This window comes from Cervus canadensis, chromosome 11 (genome assembly GCF_019320065.1).
Source record: "Cervus canadensis isolate Bull #8, Minnesota chromosome 11, ASM1932006v1, whole genome shotgun sequence".
In the NCBI taxonomy this organism is placed as follows: Eukaryota; Metazoa; Chordata; class Mammalia; order Artiodactyla; family Cervidae; genus Cervus; species Cervus canadensis.
The window spans coordinates 56,226,091-56,243,105 of record NC_057396.1 but is presented as its reverse complement, the minus strand read 5'-3'; positions in this window follow the sequence as shown (position 1 = coordinate 56,243,105).

The window sequence follows — 17,015 nt, the reverse complement described above, 5'->3', positions numbered from 1 at the left end:
GGGAGGCAAAGCCTTTTAGATGGTGTCAGATGGGCTCCTGGCTCTCTGTGCTCAATTTGGGTTTAACCAACAGGAGAGAACAGCAGGATATGGGTGGGTGGGAGGAGAATGAGAGGGAAGTATTTCTTCCGGCTCTCTCATTATGTAGTCAGGAAGGATTGGCTGTCTTCCTCAACCAAATGCCACTGATTTTGGCGGCTGGTGGCTGCCATTGGCAGCCCTCTCATTTGGTGGTATCAAGTCTACATCCTAATGACCATTTCCCTCATTTTCCTCCTTTAGGTTGGATTGGTGATAGTTCCACACTGTTACTAGCCCCTTGTTTCTGTCCCCAAACTCAGTAATATGCCCTTTATTCAAACTCCTCAGTTAGCCAGTTTTGAGTATGTCCTCCATCTCCTGCTGGAATTCTGATGCATTCACCTTTGAAACTGGCTACAAAATCATTTTGTAACTACAGTGTTGGGTCACTCGGAGCACAATGGTTCCAAGTGCCAGTGTGAGAATCCAAAAGCCTGGGTTGAAATCATGGCCCAGCCCTTTACCTCCCATGTGATCTTGAATAAATTTATTAACTTCTACATCTCAGCTTCCTCATCTACTCCAGGAGATAGTGAAAGACAAGGAAGTCTGGCATGCTGCAGTCCTTGTGGTCACAAAGAATCAGACATGACTTAGCAACCGAACAACAACAAATATATATACACTGCTATGTGCAAAATGGTAACTAATGAGAACCTATTGTATAGCCCAAGGAACTCTACTCAATGCTCTTTGGTGACATAAATGGGAAGGAAGTTCAAGGAAGAGGGGATATATGCATATACATAGCTGAATCATTTTGTTGTACACCAGAAACTAATACAACATTGTAAACCAAATACACTCCAGTAAAAACTGAAGAAAAAAGAAAACCAGATGGATACTAGTAGAAACTACCCCATGGTGCTATTCTGAGGATTAAAATATCTTAGAAACATGTCTGGCACATAGTTAGTGTTTATAAATGTTGACTATTTTTTTATGTCTTCATATACTCTGTAATACTCTATATTCAGTAATAGACACAACATTGGTACATCACGATTAACTGAACTCCAGACTTCATTTGGACTTTGCCAGTTTTTCCACCAATGTTATTTTCAATTTTTTAAGAAAAAAAATACTAATAAAAGGGGGGGGAAGTTTCGGTAACCAATTGAGGAAAAAATAACACAAATAAACAACAATGTTAATTAAAGATAACTAAAAATAGAGAATTTTTTAAACGCCTAAGATTAATCTTTTTGACAAAGACTCCTGCCCACTACAATTTGTGGCTTCCCTTGCAGTTATGTGTAACCATGTAACCAATTTCTTCCCCTATTCAAAGAGAGTGGTATTGACATACATAATTTTGGGGCCTGGGTGTTAAGATCTTGGGCATCCCCCTCCAAGTCTTTCTTCCCTGTTTTCACAGTGAGAACGATAACCTAAGGAAAGGCAGAGCAGGTGCCTGTCCCTAAATGACCGGGAGGAGCATAATTCAACCACCAGTTTGAACCGTTCACACAGTAAATGTTACATAAGAGAGAAATAAACTCTCTCCCTTTCATTTATAATTTTAAAAATGGATTTGCAGCCCACTAGAAATAACAGGGAACTTTCTTAACCTGATAAGGGAATATCTAACAAAAGCCTATAGCAAACTTCATACTTAATAGTAAAAGTTTAACTATATTTTCATCAATGTAAATAATGAGATAAGGTAACATACTATTTTCATTACTATTCAACTTTGTAATACTAGAGGCTCTGACATTACAACAGGCAAGAAAAAGAAATATAATCTATAAGAGTTAGAAAAGAATACACAAAATTGTCATTATTTGCAATACTATGGGTTTGTTTACACAGAAAGCAGAATAAAATCTATGATTATTAAAATGTATGAGAATGCAGCAATTTTCTGAATACAAAAAATCCATCGCATTCCTGTAACCAACCACTAAATAGTTCCAGACAATTGGATTTCCATATAGAAAAAAAAAGATTTGTAAATTATCCATGCCAAAAAATTAATTTCATATTGATTGATTAGACATCTACAAGGGAAAATAAACTTTGTCTATTAGCAGAAAATATATGAAAATAACTAACTTTATGGACTCATGGTAAAGATGAACATTTTTAGGCAGCATACTAAAGAAATCAAGGAAATGTTTGATAAGCCAACTTTGATCATTTATGTCACTTGTTGTTCTTAAAAAGATGCCCCAAATAAATGGAAATGATAAACTATAGACAGGGAAAAGATACTCACAATGCACATAATTAACCAAAAATTGATATAAGAATATACAAATCACTTCAAGAAAACATGAAAAGATAAATAACCCAATGGAAAAAATGGGAGGCAATTACTAGTAGACAATTCATAGAAGAAATAAAAATGGCAAATAAACTTATGAAAAGATGCTTAATGTAGAAAAATAGGGAGAATAATGTAATCCACCATCAGAATGTTTTAAAAGTTAATCATCTGTCACCATACCTCCATATTTTTTTTAAATATAAAAGACCTAAGCCATTATTGATAAACATAAAGTCCCCTTCGTTCCCTGTCTAGTACTACCTGGTTCCCTTGGAGCAATAACAATCACATATTACATATATACGCTCCAGTCTATGTCTTTATATGCATATTTTAGATATAAGTATTGTTGTGTGGTTTTTAGAATGTACCTAATGGAATTTTTTTTAAAAAGTAAAACTAGAAGTGGTCAGGACCTGACATTCAATCCCTGAAGGGGCCTGCCTTCAAAACCCACACTCTTCCCAACAAGAATGATCCTGTGGTACTTCCGAGACAGTGGAGGTCTCCTTCTGGATGTCAGAACCAGACTATTGTCCTGTATGCCGGAGGTCTAGCATTTCCCTGGCTGGAATGGGTGAAGAGTGAGACAGAGCAGAGCCGTGGGCTAATTAGGGCCTCTAAGAGCTAGAAATAAAATCCTTGTGAAAACTCCTCAGAGAAATCCAAGCTTCAAGACCTGGAAAGACTAACAACAAACCTGCAACTCGTCAGAGGCAGAACATAAGCCTGGGTAGCAAAACAAAGAGTCCAATCTCAGTAGAGATGGTGAAGGAAGGAGGAACTTTCAGCAAAAGAGAATTCAGACCTTTCCAAGAATTGTCTCAGGGCCTCTGGCCTTCGTGAATTATAGATATATGATACCACCAAGTCAAGTTGACTTAAAGGACCTATTCCCTCCTTTTCCCTGCCAAACTAGTGATGGCCGACAAGTCATTCTCTGGATTAAGAAGTAGTGGATAATAGGAACCCAAAACAGAGTAAACGACCATCTCCCATCTTTGCCCTCTCCAAGAAAAAGTCACAATCCCAATGATGGGACCATAAGACTGCCTCAGCCTTTTGATGAATAATGGGATCACAGAAAACCAAGCTCGCCATGGGGCCTGCCAGATAGATGCTTGACTGAGAAAGAAAGACAAGCAGGTGAAAATGGTTCACAAGGAGGTCAAAGAAGTCTATATAAAAAATGAGACAAAGTCTTACAAGCGTAGTAAAACTCTTCAGCTTTCATAACCCCATCACGATTGTGTCAGATTTGCTGGGTCAATTAGCTGCCTACTCTGTCTTCTTCCTCTGTTAATAATGGGCAATATTCTCTCCCTTTAAGGAATGAAAATGAGGGATTTGTGGTTATAGTAAGCTATCATTAAAAGCACATGAATTCCTAAAAGCCTCTGAAAATAAATTAGTCTTCACATTACCATCTGCAACCATTTCACCTCAGCTAGTGATCCCATTAGCCCTTGTGCACTCTAAATAGGAGAGGGCTTGGATATTACTTAAGGAAAGATCTCCAAGGGAAATCAAGTGGTTGTAGAGATCAAAAAGAGAAATTCCAAAGATGGCATCTATACTCTCACATTGCTCCAGAGCCAGGACCCCTGGGCCACATGCGGAACACCTACTGCCATCTCTCAAAGGAGAAGACAGACTCTCCAGTACAAGTCACCAATAAGACCCCAGAATGACTGAAAACAAGAAGAGAATTTGCACATTCAGATTTAGGGATCACCGACTAAAATTTTATCAGCAGATCTCCGCTTTCCAACAAACTAGGATAAGTTTTAAACTATTCTCTGGGCCTCTCTTCTGCAAATATCACAAGTTGCTAACACTGTCTTCTTTTGGAATTTATCTTTTCTCTTTGTATACTGGGTGCAGTTCAGTTCAGTTGCTCAGTCGTGTCTGACTCTGTGCGACCCCATGACACGCAGCATGCCAGGCCTCCCTGTCCATCACAAACTCCTGGAGTTTACCCAAACTCATGTCCATTGAGTCGGTGATGCCATCCAACCATCTCATCCTCTGTCATCCCCTTATCCTGTTCTCAATCTTTCCCAGCATCAGGGTATTTTCAAATGAGTCAGCTCTTTGCATTAGGTGGCCAAAGTATCAGAGTTTCAGCTTCAACATCAGTCTTTCCAATGAACACCCAGGACTGATCTGCTTTAGGATGGACTGGTTGGATCTCCTTGCAGTCCAAGGGACTCTCAAGAACCTTCTCCAACACCACAGTTCAAAAGCATCAATTCTTCAGTGCTCAGCCTTCTTTACAGTCCAACTCTCACATCCATACATGACCACTGGAAAAACCATAGCCTTGACTAGACAGACCTTTGTTGGCAAAGTAATGTCTTTGCTTTTTAATATGCTATCTAGGTTGGTCATAACTTTCCCTCCAAGGAGTAAGCGTCTTTCAATTTCATGGCTGCAATCACCATCTGCAGTGATTTTGGAGCCCAGAAAAATAAAGTCAGCCACTGTTTCCACTGTTTCCCCATCTATTTGCCATGAAGTGATGGGACCGGATGCCATGATCTTAGTTTTCTGAATGTTGAGCTTTAAGCCAACTTTTTCACTCTCCTCTTTCACTTTCATCAAGAGGCTCTTTAGTTCTTCTTCGCTTTCTGCCGTAAGAGTGGTGTCATCTGCATATCTGAAGTTATTGATATTTCTCCTGGCAATCTTGATTCCAGCTTGTGCTTCTTCCAGCCCAGCGTTTCTCATAATATACTCTGCATATAAGTTAAATAAGCAGGGTGAAAATATACAGCCTTGATGTACTCCTTTCCCTATTTGGAACCAGTCTGTTGTTCCATGTCCAGTACTAACTGTTGCTTCCTGACCTGCATACAGGTTTTTCAAGAGGCAGATCAGGTAGTCTGGTATTCCCATCTCTTTCAGAATCTTCCACAGTTTGTTGTGATCCACACAGTCAAAGGCTTTGGCATAGTCAATAAAGCAGAAATAGATGTTTTTCTGGAACTCTCTTGTTTTTTCGATGATCCAGTGGATGTTGGCAATTAGATCTCTGGCTCCTCTGCCTTTTCTAAAACCAGCTTGAACATCTGGAAGTTCACGGGTCATGTAGTCCTCCTAAAATTTATGTCCCCAGGTTGGGAAGATCCCCTGGAGAAGGAAATGCCTCCCCACTTCAGTATTCTTGCCTGGGAAGTCCCATGAACAGAGGAGCCTGGCGGACTATAGTCCATGGGATTGTAAATGAGTTGGACATGACTTAGCCACTAAACAACAACAGAATGTTTGCATGTCCCAAACCTTGAAATGTGGCTTTATTTGAAAATAGGTTCTTTGCAGAAGCAATTCATTAAGGTGAAGCCATACCAAAGTAGAGGGGACCTTTAATCCAGTATGACTGGTGTCTGAATAAGCAGAGACCCAGAGACAGAAACACAGAGGGGAGATTTCCATGTGACAGCAGAAAGAGATAACAGTGATGCATCCCCAAGCCAAGGACCGCCAAGGATTGCAGAAAAACCACAAGCCAAGAAACAGCCATGAACAGATCCTCTGAGTCCCTAAGAAGGAACCAACCATGCTGACACCTTAACTTCAGACCTCTGGTCTCCTGAACTGTGAGAGCATACACTTCTGTGTTTTAAGCCACCCAGTTGCTGGGGTAGCAGTCCTGGGAAAGTAATACACCTGACTTCTATAATGCCGCATTGTTTGGTGTAAAACTGTAAAAACCACTAATACCTGGACCTTAAATGATGGAATTTCTCTAGGGTCTGTCCCAGGCACCTTTTTTTTCTCACTCTAATCTTTCCTTAGCTGACCTGACCCTTTCTCATAACTTCCATTACAACCATCATACAGCTGACTAGTATCGGATGGTGAGTTGTATTAATTCTTTGTCTATTTTGAATATTAACTCCTTATCAGATATACTGTTTGCAAACAGCATCTTCTCCCATTCTAGTAGGTGGACATTTTGTTTTGTTGATAGTTTCCTTCACTGTGCAAGAGCTTTTTTACTTCAATGTAGTTTGTTTATTTTTTTTCTTTTGAGGAGACGCGTCCAGAAAAATATTACTGAGACCCGATGTCAAAGAGTGAACTGCGTTCATTTTTCCTATAAGTATTATGGTTTCAGGTCTTACATTTAAGTCTTGATTTCACCTTAAATTTATTTTTTGTGCATGGTATGACAGAGTAGACCAGTTTGAATCTGTTGGATATCTATCCAAGGAAAATGAAAACACTAATTGGAAAAGATACATGCACCCCTCTGTTCATTGCAGCATTATTTATAATAGCCAAGATATGGAAGCAATCTAAATGCCCATCAAAAGATAAATGGATTAAGATGTGGTGTGTATGTGTGTGTGTGTGTGGTGGAATATTGTTCAGACATAAAAAAGAATGAAATCTTGCCATTTATGACAATATGGATGGGCCTAGAGGATACTATGCTAAGTGAAACAGGTCAGACAGAGAAAGATAGGTACTATATGGTTTCATTTATATGTTGTTGTTGAGTCGCTAAGTTATGTCCAATTCTTTTGTGACCCCATGGACTGTAGCCCACCAGTCCCACCAGAGGAGCCCACCAGGCTCCTCTGTCCATGGGACTTCCCAGGCAAGAATACTGGAGTAGGTTGCCATTTCCTTCTCCAGGGGATCTTCCTAACCCAAGGATTGAACCCACATCTCCTGCATTGGCAGACAGGTTCTTTATCACTGAGCCACCAGAAATAAATATTATATGATTTTACTTATGTATGGAGTCTAAAAATCAAAGTGAATGAACATTATGAAACAGAAACAGTCATAAGTAGAGAATGAACAGATAGTTGCCAAAGGGGCGGGTGTAGAAAAAGGAAAGAAGTGGGTGAGGGAGATTAAGAGATACAGATATCCAGTTGCAAAATGAATGAGTCACAGGTATGAAATGTACAATGTGAGGAATACAGTCAATAATTAAGTAATATCTTTGAATGGTGACAGATCATAACTAGACTAATCATGGTGCTCATTTAGAAATATATAGAAATACCAAACCACAATACTGTGTAACAGGAAATCACATAGTACTATAGGTCAACTATATTTCAAAAACAAACAAACTCATAGAAAAAAGAGATCAGATCTGTGGTTATCAAAGGAATGGGCAGGGGAAGAGGGAATTGGATGCAGGTGGTCAAAAGGTACAAACTTACAATTACAAGATAAATCAGTACTCAGGATAAAATGTACATGATAAATATAATTAACACAGCAGTATGCTATATATGAACATTGTTAGGAGAGTAAATCCTAAGTGTTCTTATCACAAGGAAGAAAATGTTTTCTATCTCTTTAATTTTGCATTTGTGTGAGGTGATGGATGCATACTAAACTTCTTATAATAATCATTTCATGAAGTTTGTTAGTCAAATCATTATGCTGTACACTTTAAACTTACACAGTGCTGTGTCAATTATATCTCAATAAAATTGGGAGGGAAAAAAGAATGTCTAAATATGTTTTACAGCCATGAGCATCAAATTTCTTCACCTCTACAGGGCTTCTGGGTCCAGAGTCAAAACTGAGTCAGCAGACACCCAGGCAGAAATGTCATTTCTACAGAAAGCACCTCTAGTTGAAATTTGAAAATCTCGTATCTTTTGTTCATACCGCAATAGTGTAAATTTTAAATTTCGGATTTTTTTATCTCCTAATTTAATTTTTAAAGGTTTGACAACTTTCATATTAATAAGTTTTTCACATAAGTATCATAGAGATTTTTTTCTGCCCTAAAGGTCAAACGTCTTTCTGGACATTGAATAACATTAGACAGTTGCTAAGAAAAGAGCTCACAAAGTAATTGAAAATAATAACTATCATCTGTCCATGATGAGTTAATTTGTCCACTGTGCTTGCTTTGAAATGTCTATTTTCAGTGTAATGATGAAATTATATGCCTTTCCTCATTAGACTCTGGCATTATATCAAAATTAAATGTGTTGAGCCTGATAAAATAGAGTGGCAACTTCTACTGGAGTTCAGTTTTTACATGAAATGTTATACATTTGGTGATTTTTAAAAATACTTACTCTTTTTTTATATACTTATGAAAAGTTTTAAAATTTCCAAGAGAGAACTCTGACTAGGAATCAAAACACTCAGTTCAGTTTCCACCTTGCCTGTGCCACTAACTAGCTGTTGGCCTTACAACCTCTTTACATATAGTAATGATTAAAAGGGAACATTTCCTACCTTTGTATCTGGAAGGGTTGCTATGACACTCATGTGTGTGGAAAAGCTTAAAGAGTTAAAATTCTATGCTAATGCAAAAAATAATTATAATTACTATTATTTATCAATTCCTTAAGGAGACAAAGCCTTACATGGAGAACAAAAAGAGCAAGGCAGAAACAATCCACAAAATATGTATGACTCATAGTTCATTGATAAATGGTTTCAAGTTATTTACGGATAGGAGTTAATTATTGGTCATCATCACAACTATCAGTGATCACCAATGTGCAAAGTATGGAACATTTCCAAATAACTGAATAATTGCCATGGTAAAGGCAAAATACCCAAGTGTTGGAAACCATCAAGCAAATGATTCAGAATAATTTAGACTTATCTAAAAAGAAATGAAAAACCAAACTAAAAGTGACATTAGCACATCACTGCTGATACAATAAATCAGCATAACCTTTCTGGAGTGAAGTATGACCACGCATGTTAGGAGACTTCAGAATGGACAGAACCTTTTCCACAGGAGTTACATTTTTGGAAACTTCACCTAAACACATAAACAGGGATTTGTTCAGTTACGCACAAAGACTCGAAAAATTGAAACTACAATGAGATTGGCTATCATCCAAAAACAAGCAAAAAACAAGTGTAGTAAGAATTAGTAAGGACATGGAGAAAGTAGAATTCTTGCGTATTCCACAAAGTAAAAAATTAAAATGGTATAACCACTGTGGCAAACAGTATGGAAGTTCTTCAAATACTAAACACAGAATTACTGCACGATGCAGAAATTTCATTTCTAGGCATATACCTTAAAGAATTGAAAGCAGAAACTAGGAACAGGGATTTGTTCATAGCAGCACTATTCATGATAGCCAAGAAGGGAAAACAACTAAAATATTCAGTGAATGAATGGACAAACTGAATGTGGTATAGACATAAAATGGAATAGTATTCATCTTTGAAAAGGAATTAGATTCTGACACACACCACAACTCGGATGAACCAGAAAACACTATGCTAAAGTGAAATAAGACAGACACAAAGGAACAAATATTCGAAGTATGATTCCACACATATGAGGTACCTAGAATAGCAAAATGCACAAAATAGAATACTGGTTATCAGGGGCTGGGGAAGGGAGCTATTGTTTAATGAGTATAGAGTTTCAGTTTGAGATGACAAAAAATTTCTGGAGATAGATAGTGGTGATGTTTGGACAAAAACGTGAATTACTAAAGGTCACAGAACTATACACTTAAAATGGTACATTTTATGTTGTGAATGTTTACCATAATAAAAAAAGAGAGGGTAAAAAACTCACAAAGGTTTACACTGCAACATTCTTTATGATTGTGAAAACAGCAAATAATTTACTGACCAACAGTAGAGGTTGAGTTAATGGCAGTTGTTTATCTAGTATGCTGATTCAATGGGATCCTATACAAGCACTGAAAACCATTTGTATGTTTAACAAAGATTTGAACAAGAAGGTTTCCGGCAACTTTAATCAAAATAGCAAAAAACTGGGAAATAAATGTTCATTAATTGGAGAATGGAAAACCTAATCAAACTGTGGTATATTCATACAATGAAACTTTACTCAGTGATAAAAAAGATAGAACTATGTGCAGCAGCAAGAACAAATTACAAAATCATTTTATGTTGAGGAAAAAATATGGCAAACTTAAGAGACTACATACTGTATGATTCCATTTAAATTAGCTCAAGGACAGGTAAAACTAACTTATCTTTGAGGAGGTAATGTTAATTAAGAACTGACTGGAAGAAGGAATAGTTCTATATTTGAATTGTGTTGGTTACGTGGTTGCATACATTTGTGAAACTCATAAACTGTACCATGTATTGTAAGATGTACTTCAATAAAAGTTGTTGAGAAAGAATGTGCATTTATGTGGAAGCATTTTCATAGTATGTTAATGAAGGTTAAACAGAGACAATAAAAATAATAGATGATTCATGATTCCTGAGAGATGGGAGGTAGGGAGGGAGTGAGGATAAAGGACATAAAAGCATGGTAACGGGGGTAGAAGAAATGAGCCATTTTTCCCTTTTCAATTCTCTGTGTTTTCTAAGTTTTCCACATTAAGCATTGAAACAATATTTGTGAAGAGAATAAAACAAATTTTTTAAAATGTGAAATGACCCCCCAAAAGGTGTGAGTTTAGGAATACCATCAGATTTTTCTTATAGCTCAACTGTATATTCAATATATATTGAATACTGGCTTTTTTCAAGATTGCTTATTGGAACAAAATTCAAAACACGACTTAGCTTACATTTCTGCAATCTTTGGTGTCATAGGGAGAGGGTAAGATTATTCAAGATATGTTAATAAGCTTTAAAAAAAAAAAACTGGGTGTCACCCACTCTACAATTTTCCAACATGATGCATAATTTGGGAAGTGCCACTTTCTGTCAGAACAAAGAAGAGAGATACAGATGATTTTTGAGAGAAGGGTTGGGTTTTTGTGTTTTGAGGAGATCTGGTTTTAAGACTAGATTTGGGTTCTGCTTTAGGAAAAATCCAATGAAACAAAAATAAATTTAAAAAACTGTCATGATATCTTCAAAATGGATTTACAATATGGCATATACGAGAAAGGAAAAAAAGCTCATGAAATTGAATGTTGGCCCCTTGAAATCTGTATATCTGATAAAGTGGTGGTTAGGCATGTCAAAAATCAATTTCTCCTCTGATCTTGAGAAAATTAAATTTAAATGTCTTTTTTGGTTTCCCATGTTTAGAATTTTGAAAAATAGATGAAAGAGAACAAATATCTATATTGACTTTTTTTCCTAGAACTTAAAGTGATTTGACGTGAGTGGCTGGGTTATAATATGCCATCCTTTGTCACATCTCCTAAAGCAGAGATGGAAAGAATCACTGACATTCTTCCACACTAAGCACAATGAATTTTAAAATTCCAAGTGTTATTTGTGATGATTTAGTCTAGGGTAAAGGAACAGATTTTCATCTCAGATGTTACCTCTACTGTATAGATGGATTGCTAGACCAAAAGAGGTTCAAAAAGGACAATGGATTATAACTGATTATCAAACTCTGACCTGGTCATGGAAAGGGAGAGTTAGTAAGCATCCCCCAAATCAGCTGTCCCAGCTTTTAGCCTAACTCACTGATTTTACAAAAGAGGAAAGCAAAGCTCAGAGAGTTGAATTTACTGATTCATAAGATTGATGAAGTACCCAGTGGAGTCCATTCTCCTCAGCATCTTCTGCCACTGTTAATGCCTATTCTACACCAGGTTTATAAGCTTGCAATATTTATCTACCCTTTCCCATTACCCCCATATTATTTCCTTCTTTTTACCTTTACCACCACTTGGGGATTATCACCCCCATCTCTTCCCTGGTAGGCGCTGACATACATCTCTTGACATCTTATCTCTTCAGAAAGCAAGGGTTGATTATTTAACAAAGAAAAGAAATGCATTGCTATCACACAATTGTTAGATTGAGACCCTATTATTATAGACACTATTTAATTACAACCTATTTGAATCAAGCCTTGTTCTTTTTTTTTTTTTTTTTTCCTTGGGTATTTATTTGGGCAAGTTTGGCCCTTGGCAGATTGAGGGGAAGATATTTTTCAGGGAAAATCAAACAGGGAAGTTTGATTACACTGTCTAAACTTGACTATCTTTCCACAGAAGGTTTCCCTCTTGCCTGGTCATCACTTCTGCTGCCAGTCTGAAAAACATTTCAGCTCTTTAAATCAGTCTTGAGACTTGGTCCCACTCCCTTTTACCCTTTCTGTCTCTTTCTCCCTATCCTAATCATTAACGTTAGCTGAAATTTTTAAAATTCTTATTGGAGTCTAGTTGCTTTACAAGGTTATGTTAGTTTCTGCTGTACAGTAAAGAGAATCAGTTACACATATACATACATCCCCTCTTTTTTAGACTTCTTTCCCATTTAGGCCACCAAAGAGTACTGAGTATAGTATATGTGCTGCCTAAGTGAGCACGCGCAATGAGTATAGTTCCCAGTGCTACACAGTATTCACTAGTATCATCAGGTACTCACTAATGAATTAGTATTCATTAGTTATCTATGCTATACATAGTAGTGTGTATATAGAGATAGATAGATAGGTATCAAGCTGTACTTTTTTTAAGATGAAGGTGAAGTTCTTCAAAGATGAAGAAGCCAAATCATGGAATAAAGGACGTCTGTAAAATCTCTACATGGACACTGAAATTCTCAAGGATAGTGATAGAATTTATATATAAAAAGGAAAAGATGATCCAAGTGCCCCACAACCTAGTAGCTAAAAACCACAAATATTTATTATCTAGCTCGTGTTCTGTGAGTTGACTGAGATGACTGGGACAGCCCAAAATGTCTGGCCTGAGTGGAATCCGCTGATCTTTGTAGTTGGCAGCCCTGCTGGGGACAGAAAATCTAGAATGTCCTCATTCATTCATCTGGTGGTTGGATCTCAGTTGGTCTGCTCATTTCTGCTCCACATGGTCTCCATCTCCCATCAGCTCCACTCGGTCTGTTCACAAGTAGAAGTGTTGTGATAGTGACAGAAAGAAAGCTGCAAGACTTCTTAAGATCTCTGTTCAGCAGCAGCTTGATGTCCTTTCTGGCTCATTTGATTGGCCAAAAAACTTACAAGGCCAGCCCAGGGTTAAAGGATGGGGAAATGGACTCCTGATGACAGTTGACAAAGGCTTTATTAACTGTGGAGACTGAATAGGAGATAAGAAGTTGTCAGCAAAGAAGGGAAGAATATGGTAAACACAGAGAGAATGGGCTCTCAGGAGATGAGGAAATTACAATGAGAATGTTCCCTCTGTTTCCACGCTCCATAATTCTTGGGGTAACTCACAGTGTGGTCTCAACTTAAGACAGCTACAAAGGAAGTAAGATCCTCAAGGAAGAGCAAGGTTTCAATTAATAGACAAGATGACTCAAACATTTAGGTAAAGATCACTTTGTCAATTATCACTTTGTCTCCTGGAGACACTGGGAAGAATTGAGCGAAGCAGAGGAAGGGAGTGATTAACTGGGGGTGGGGGTGCGCAGTAGATGGACAGAAGAGTTAGGTATTAGAATACGAAAGAGAAAATATTTGCAGTGGTATCTAAAGATGATACCACGGGGTAAGAGGAAAGGAAAAAAAAAAAACAACTAACCTCACGATTCTTAGAAATCTGACCAAGGGGCAATTTTCAGACTGACATTGATATTGGCCCCATCTTTGGGGAACCTCTGCATGTGCTTGCTCTAAGCTCCTAGTATCACTCTGGGTCAGCTGGGTAGAGTTTCCAGATCTAGCAAAGAAAATACAAAATGTCCAATAAACACAGGATAATTTTTTATTATAAGTATGTCTCAGGCAACTCAGGCCATATTTTTACAAAATTTATTCTTATTTGCCTGACATTTAGATTTAACTGAGAACCCTGGATCTTACCTCTCAACCCTGGGGGGAGGGAAGAAAATGAAGCAGATGCTGAGCAGGACTGATCACAGCCACCTACCCCAGCAGCTAATTAGACTAGAACCCAATCTAGAACCACCAAGTCCTGGGAATTCCAGCTGGGTGCCCTTCGCCATTTCCATTTACGAGAGGTTTTCTTTTTCTCCTCTCCATCTCCACCCCGACCTCAGCTCTCTCCCATCACTCCCACCTTTCTTCCTTCCCATTTCTCAGCCTTCAAATCGCCTGGTGCCAAGCCACAGTTCTCATCTCTTCTCCACCATTCTCTGACCCTGCCAGTCAACTTCATGCTCATTCTAAAATGAGCATTTCTCATTTTTTAATCTATTAAGTGTTGAATTACAGTGTTGTGTTAATTTCTGCTGTACAGCAAAGTGAGTCAGTTATATGTGCATGTGTGTGTATGGACTTCCCAGGTGGTGCTAGTGGTAAAGAACTTGCTGCCAATGCAGGACACGTAAGAGATGTGGGTTCAATACTTGGGTCAGGAAGATCCCATGGAGGAGGGCGTGGCAACCCACTCCAGCATTCGTGCCTGGAGAATCCCACGGACAGATGAGACTGGCAGGTTACACTCCATAAGGTCACAAAGAGTCAGAAATGACTGAACCAACTTAGCAGGCATGCATATATGTGTACATATATGCACATATGTATTCTTTTTCATATTCTTTTCCGTTATGATTTATCACAGGTAAAATGAGCATTCCTACTTCACCATCCTCATTTGCCGATTTTTGTCTCCAGAAGAAGAGGAGGGGTAAAATTGCCATCTGCTATAAATAGGAAGGGAGGGGTGCTCCTTCAATCACATCCTAAATCCCCAACCTTGATGCCAGCGCTGAAAGAATATGTCCTTAACTTTGCAAATCAGGAATGAAGGTGACACCCATTAAGAAACATCAAATAAAATATTTAAATGTATTTAGATTTCATATCCTCAGGTTGAGGAAAGCTATAATATAACTGATTATGGAAACCCTCAGGGTTTGTAGGAAAGACGGCTTCTTTTAGTGAGCAGTGAATAAATAGCAAAATGAAGTACTTAAAATTGGTTTACAATACACCTCAGCACAGAGCCAATAAATTAATAAAATCTGATAAGTTTTCAGATCCCTTGAGGGGTAAAATGCAGCTTGCAACACAGCAAATTTGCAGCCACATCACAGAACAGTGAAAGTTAATTTTTTCATTTCCTATGTGGCAAGGTCCAGCTAATTTTTCACTGCCAACTCCCCTTTTAAAAAAATATATAGTTCTTAGTGTGTAATGGTTAATCGTGATTTTTCACGTCATTCTGTTATTTCAATTGCTTTTAAGGAATTCCAACTTACAAATGAGGTGAACAGCAGCTGAATTTTATCTTTTTTACTCAAGCATTTTCAGTGAACTCAGTAATCAGTGGGGTATACTTATTCTGGTGTTGGGCAGGGAATTGCATACCCAGCTCCTATTACTGTCCATAAATTACTGCCCCCACATGCACCATCCTGAAAATGTATCTCAATGAGCTTTGTTTGAGCTGTGTGCTCCTGCCATCAATGGTGGTAGGAATCTCACCAGAAATCTGGAAAAGACCAATTAAAAGGCAAATCCTCTCTTCTCAATCCAATAATGCTGACCAAAGCAACTGAACATAAGGAGATAAATGTGAATTATTTTCTATGTTTTGCATAATCATTGTTCATTTTAAAATACATTTCAATATTGAACACAACATAATGCCCCCTGAAAAGTTCTGTTTACAAACCTTTTTAAAGACATATCATGCAGACAGCCTACCTACATAATTCTAAAGATCTCAGATATTTTTCATTGAGGCAGTTCTAGTGGTTGGTACTTAAATGGTCACAAAATTAAGTAAAAGCATAAAAACTCCCATCTTTAGGGATAAAACAAACAAAACACTTTGATGCAGATAACAGCCATCAGATAATGCCACAGTAGGACATTGTGTGCTCAGTTGCTCAGTCGTGCCTGACTCTTTGCGACCCCGTGGACCGTCGCCCGCCAGGCTCCTCTGTTCATGGAATTTTCCAGGCAAAAATACTGGGGTGGGTTGCCATTTCCTTTGTTCAGTTCAATCACTTAGTCATGTCCAACTCTTTGCGACCCCACAGACTGTAGCACACCAGGCTTCCCTGTTAATCAACAACTCCCGGAGCTTGCTCAAACTCATGCCCATCGAGTTGGTGATGCCACCCAACCATCTCATCCTCTGTCCTCCCCTTCTCCTCCCACCTTCAATCTTTCCCAGCGTCAGGGTCTTTTCCAATGAGTCAGTTCTTCGCATCAGGTGGCCAAAGTACTGGAATTTCAGCTTCAGCATCAGTCCTTCCAATGACTATTCAGGACTGATCTCCTTTAGGATGGACTGGTTGGATCTCCTTGCAGTCCAAGGGACTCTCAAGAGTCCTCTCCAACACCACAGTTCAAAAGCATCAATTTTTCAACACTCGGCTGTCTTTATAGTCCAACTCTCACATTTATACATGACTCCTGGAAAAATCATAGCTTTGACTAGACAGACCTTAGTTTAATAGTTAACTCCCTTGTCTGATTAAATAACATTACTATATACTTCTTGAAGATTTCTAGAATTTCAACTTGGGAGTGGGTCCCATCTCACAGAGACTCATATGAGCATCTTATAAAGGTCTGTGGAATAAAAGAGTCTTCAATTTATTGGCTTGAGGGTACCTCAGTTGGAGAAGGACACCATTCCTGTCCTTAAGCAGTTCCCAGGCAAGTGAGGGAGCTTGAAAGATGCATCCAGAGCAAAAGGATAAAGATGCCTGACATACAGAGGACTCCAGTAAGTCAGGCACAGGTAATCCAGTTTGTTTTCCTTTTTTCTCTTTTTCCTCTCTTTTAGGAGCACTGATCTTAATCACCAGGGGGAACATATTTCAAACGCTTTTCCTTTTGCTTTATCTGCAAACTTTTCTTTCC